The sequence below is a fragment of the Hydra viridissima genome, unplaced genomic scaffold (genome assembly GCF_058129835.1).
Source record: "Hydra viridissima isolate aposymbiotic clone 2 unplaced genomic scaffold, HvirCarnegie_v1 scaffold_1, whole genome shotgun sequence".
In the NCBI taxonomy this organism is placed as follows: domain Eukaryota; kingdom Metazoa; phylum Cnidaria; class Hydrozoa; order Anthoathecata; family Hydridae; genus Hydra; species Hydra viridissima.
In genome coordinates, this window is record NW_028324300.1 from 32,277,883 (window position 1) to 32,283,549 (window position 5,667).

The 5,667-nt window shown below is 28.6% G+C and overlaps 1 pseudogene across 1 annotated transcript; it reads right to left on the reverse strand.

The window, feature by feature from the left end:
* Positions 1-1,649: 1,649 nt before the first annotated feature.
* LOC145193823 (uncharacterized) lies at positions 1,650-4,217 on the reverse strand (annotated as a pseudogene). Its single transcript, XR_016452275.1, has 2 exons — positions 3,869-4,217; positions 1,650-3,760 (listed from the first exon to the last, which is right to left on the reverse strand). The product of XR_016452275.1 is annotated as an uncharacterized LOC145193823 (transcript).
* Between the last annotated feature and the right edge of the window lie 1,450 nt (positions 4,218-5,667).

The following is a 5,667-nucleotide window of genomic DNA, read 5'->3' on the forward strand; positions in this document are numbered from 1 at the left end:
TTTTTAAGCCTACCATTATTGAAATAGAAATCAAAAGTCAGCATTTGAATTTTTTGACTTTCTAAAAGTATTATACTTACTATCTTAAAAAACAGAAATATAAAGTTAACTTGTTCAAAAGTTAGTAGCTATTAAAAGCCATTATTAAAAAAAATCTTTCCTTAAAAAAGAAGTTTCATGCAAAAAAAAAACAAAAAAAAAACCACTATTTAGGTACGTGTGCAAAATTTTTAAACTATTCAAATATTTAATTATTATACATCATTGTAAAGAACTTTAAATCAGTATTATAATGGTGAAAATTTCATAAAAAACTAATCATTCTACTAAAAGTTATGTCCATTTAAGTGACAACAATTCATTATAAGGAATGCTTAAGAAAACTGCAACTAACTTAAAAAATTAGCGTTCGGTTTACGGTGGTTTTATAATAGAACTTCGTTGTTTAGTTTTTAGCGCATTACTTTGCCTCGGTTATATTTTTATTCAACTAATAACAGAATATGGTTTTGTGTTTGTGGATGTCATGTTTTAAATATTTTAAAAAAATCACCAATATTTTAAATAAAGTTTCATTTTTTTAAAAAAGCAATTTTTAATGAATAAAAAAGTCAAATATACAAAATGCTCATAATTGTAAATCCCCCCCCCCCCCCCTAACCTCTACAACAGAAGAATATTTTGTACCTTTACTGCGTGCAAAAATAGAATATGAGCGTGTCATTATTTTTTAATGAAATTTGGCAGGTACATAGAAAATAGATATGTAAAATTGATTCAAAAGTTAGAAAAAAAACCCATTATCCAATCAATGTCAATTCACTTCCAGAACAGGAATGAAGTTTTCAATAGCAATGAAATCACAAAAAACGTTAGTAACTGCAAAAAAAAAAAATAATAACTGCAATAAACTTACAACACTCTACTTTTAAAATATTATCTAAGTCTATATAAAACTCTAAAAAAAAGACGAGAAAAATCCATCCTTGCAACACCAACCTCGAGCACGCAGTGAAAAAATGGTCACAGATTTTATCTAAAATCGGTGCCGTAAATTGCAGATACGCACCTTAGGCAGGTCCGTTTTTAGGGGTTGGAAAAACTATAACTTTGCCACTTTATTTTCCCATTCTACGTTGATATACAAGACCATTCCAAAAAAAGTTTTAAAAATATTTCAATTTTCCTGACCTCCCTGAGGGTTTGAATATTTTTAAAAAAGTCATTTTTGACCAATTATTCGTTAAATTGCTATCTTAATTGGATCAAAGACCAACAAAACTAATAATTTTTTTTGGGGTGAGTTGGCTCTACTATTAGGAAGGTTCGTATAAAATTTGAGCTCAAAATATTTAAAATTTCTCGAGATAACACATTTTGAAATATGACCTGGTTTCTTTTAAAGACCTGGTTTTTACTATATTTTTAATTGTATATTTATCTAAATACTCTTAAATATTCATTAAAAAACTTAATAAAATTTTCATTTAATAAGTTTGTTAAATAAGTAATCCAAATATTGTACTTAATAAAGATAAATAAAAGTAAACTGTTAAAAATGTAAAATACTTTGACTAAAGGTTTTACAAACACGCTTTATAAATAATATACATAAAAATTCAGTTAAATTTTTCTTATAAAAACTTTTATTACAATTTATTAAGTATTTCTTTGGACCAGTTACATTTATAAAATGGAAAATTAACTCTGTGTTCCTTCAAAACCAGTAAAATATCTTGTAACTTTTCCTCTTTAATTGTTGAATCGATAAAGTCTTTTACCAATTTAATAGCTCTTTCACAACAGTCTTTGACACAGACTAATCTCTTTATAAACCTTTGCATATTTTTATAATCAGAATTATGAGTCCACAAATCAGGTGGACTTTCTAACCACTTTGGTAAGTAAGGAACTATTTTAAATATTAGCCAAGAATTTTGACCAACGTAATCATTAAGTTCTGAATTTTCATTTATTTCTACAGGCTTAAACTTTTTAAGTTTAAAGACTTCAGGTAAATTTGTTTTTAACAACTGCTGAGCAACTTTTTCTTTAACTTTATTGTCAAGACTTTTATCAAATAAACAAAAGAGAACTATTTCTAATAAGCTTGAAATAAAAGCTTGAGGGACATCAGCATCAAAATCTTTCATTTTTATCATCTCCTTAACCGTACACAAATCATTATGAGCAGCAGAAGCAATTTAACTTGATTGGAGAAAGTTTTTTGCATAAACTGAAGCTACATATATCCCAGCCTTTGAAAATACTATTTCTTCCTTTAGGGTTAAAAACTTTATGATTGGTTGAGTAAGCTTCATTACCAAAATGTATAAAGCATCTGCCATAAATCTAGCTTCATGTTCAGCAGCTGGTTTGTGTATAATAAATCCAGGAACTGCCTCCCTTCCTTCCAGAAAAACAATGACATATTGACACAGATGTTTATAATCATTTCTGGGGAAAGTATGAAGTTCCAAAGCTTTTTTACAAAAAGATAAACTTTTTTTAGCCATATCTTCTAATGGAGTTCCACTAACTTTGCACCACGGAAACTTTGATAACTGATCCATATTTTTTTGAACATTTTCATAATTCATTGGCCGAGCAGCTTTGAATCTTGTGTAAATAGATTTTGATGGACCTTTGCTTTCTGTTTTAGTGATTGCATTTATTGCATGTAAAATGTCGTTCTTGAGAATGTTTTCTACAAAGAAGCCTTAACAGAGGTTGATTTAAAAGTTCTCCTAAAATACTTATATAACCCTTATTACAACCAGTGTTACATGCTGTTGTGTCAGCACTAACTCCAATTATAAGGCTTTCAATTCCAAACTTTTTTATAACATTAAAACATGCCAATTTTTGATCATATCCTTTTCCTGATTGACATTCAACTATGCCTAGCAGCTCATCCTGTTGCTTTCCATTTGTATTTAAATTCCAGTCTGGACTTGTAACAACAATAGCTAGAATTTCATTTACTTCAGAAATATAGTCTTCATTTAAAGCCGTAACTTTTTTTGTATCAATGTTCAAAATTAAATTACTATTTTTACATTTTTATTTTATTTTTTCTTTAATTAATTCTGATTCACTTAAATATAACTCTTTTCTTATTTTTTCTACGTTTGTCTTTGAAAGTTTTACTTCATTAAGATTGATATTTCCACATCTTAAAAATAATGCTAATAATCCTGTCTGTACTCCAACAGAAATTCCAAAACGCCCACAAAATATTGAAGTTTTTTTTATAAGTTCATCAATATCTACTGTTACTCTCACTTTATTTCGTTTTATGTTAGTTGATTGTTTTTCAATTATCATTGATTTTTTATCATTATCAAAATTTTCTAACAAAAATAACTTTTGATTTCCATTAATAAAATTGCTATTTGATGAAAATTGTTTTAACTTTGAGTTTTTTGTGGTAGATTCCTCCATTTGCTCAAACTCCTTGGCTTTCCTTTTGCGAAACTCTCTGTTGGAATAAACTTTTTGATATTTTTTGTCTATTTTGTCAAATACCATTGTTCTTGCAGTTTTTTGGTCTTCATAAAACGAAATATCGCATTCTTTTGCATCTTTTGATCGAATTCTATCTTTTTCAATTAATTCATAAAGTTTTGGGTGCCCTATGTCAAACAATTCTTTTTCTAATGCCAAACAATTATTTGCATGGAGCTTTTGTGTTTCCATTTTTTTTGAACAATAAGATACCAGTTTCTTGTGATGATATATTAATTTGGAAACATTTTCCCTAAAATAAATTATTAAATTTTTATTTGTCATTTAGCTTAAATTTTTATATCAATAATTATCAATAATTATGTAATAAACTATGAATATTATTTAAATCGATAACTACCTAATACTTCTACAACTAATGTGTGGTATACCACCCATAAGCCACGGTTTTCTAAGAGCAGAAACAACGCATTTGGGCTGACATGTTTTATCATTACAAAGCAGCTCGTGATTTATATCAAGAGGACAGGATATAATTTCGCTGTGTTTTTTATTTTTATTGAAATTTAGTAACCTGCAGCAGTGTAAAAATATCTTAAAACGTCGCCCTTTGTAGACAAACTTCTGCAATCAATTTCGTGGGTTTGTCCTAATAAATATATTTCAGTATTTGAATGTGTTGATATTGCCATTTTAAATTTAAAAAGTTACAAACGCAGCGCAGTTTCATTAAATAAATTATTGCTCGCTGTGGTTATAACTCCGCATAGGTCCGGCAGAGCAAACTAAAAAAAAAAAAAATTCACTAAAAATGTACTAAATATAAAATATTCAAACCGCTAGGGAGGTCAGGAAATTTAAAATTTTTCAAAAATTTTTTCAGAAAAAGTCTTGTATATCAACGTAGAATGTATCTTTCAGATTTTTTAACTTTTTCTGAAGGAAGTCCTCTTCTTTACAAAATTTTAATGCAAGTTTTTTCCACGCATTTAATTTCACTAATCTGCCTTTGTATGTGGGATGATTAACATCCCATAAGCTTGGAAGCTCACGAACAGCTTCAAGAAAATTATCTATATCGAATTCAACAGGCATACAATGATCGCTTTCATTCTCTTCATTTTCGACTACTTCACCAACTACTTCTTCATTCGTAATTGCAACTTCATTTTGAGAAGCATTTAATAAAGCTTCCAATAAATCAACGTTAACATTTCTTTCTTTAAACCACTGAATAAACGTACTATTGTCGGCTATTATAATTTTGTTGTGTTTGTTTATTTCCAAATTTGCATGTTTGCATATTTCAAAGGTTCTGATTGGCCCTTTCTTCAAGCGAAAAAGTTCGCCACAAAAAAAGTAGAATCGATCCAACTATTTTGCGAAGAGAAATTTTTCGCCTTGCGATAAAAAAAATCTTTGTGCGCATGCTCTCAAATATTCTTGGCGAAATTATTCGCTTCGCGCTAATTAATTCGCTCCGTGGAAAGCCGCCTTTAGTGAAGTGAGTTTGGCTCCACTGTACTGTGGAGCAACAAAACTGAGCAAAGAAAAATACTCAGATCTAATGAAACTGTTGAAGTATATTCCTCCCATCTATCATGACTTCTATCAAAAGTTGGAACACACCGGTCACAACAAGGATGTACTAGAAGATGAACTGCTCGATGACAGCGGCGATGATGATCAGTAAATTCGTGTGGTTTTTATTGTACTGTTTGTAATAATGAGGACTATTTTTGCCGATAATTAGTAAATAGTAATTGTGTTTTTTTACAACATAGTATGAATTTGTACTACTTGTCTTAATTTGAATTGCTATTTTAAACGAATAATATGAAATTTGTTCATGATTTTGCACTAAAATGATTTAGCGCTTTGTTGATTATGTTTAGAGAAAAAATGGACCAAGTCCATAACTATTATTATATTATTAATAATTATTCAAAAATTTATTTGTGCATTTCACATTTCTTGTTGTCTAAGAAAAAAGATTTAAAATGATACTAGACATCAATAATATTACATATGGCTGATTTATAATATATGCAAACACTATTTCTAGCAATATAGAAATATGGACTTGGTCCACTTTTACTCTTATGGGCTCAAATATATTTTTATTTTTGTTTTAATCATATTGCTTGTATTCAAGTGTACTTTGCTCATAAGGAATATTGTATTGAAGATTTCTTCTAT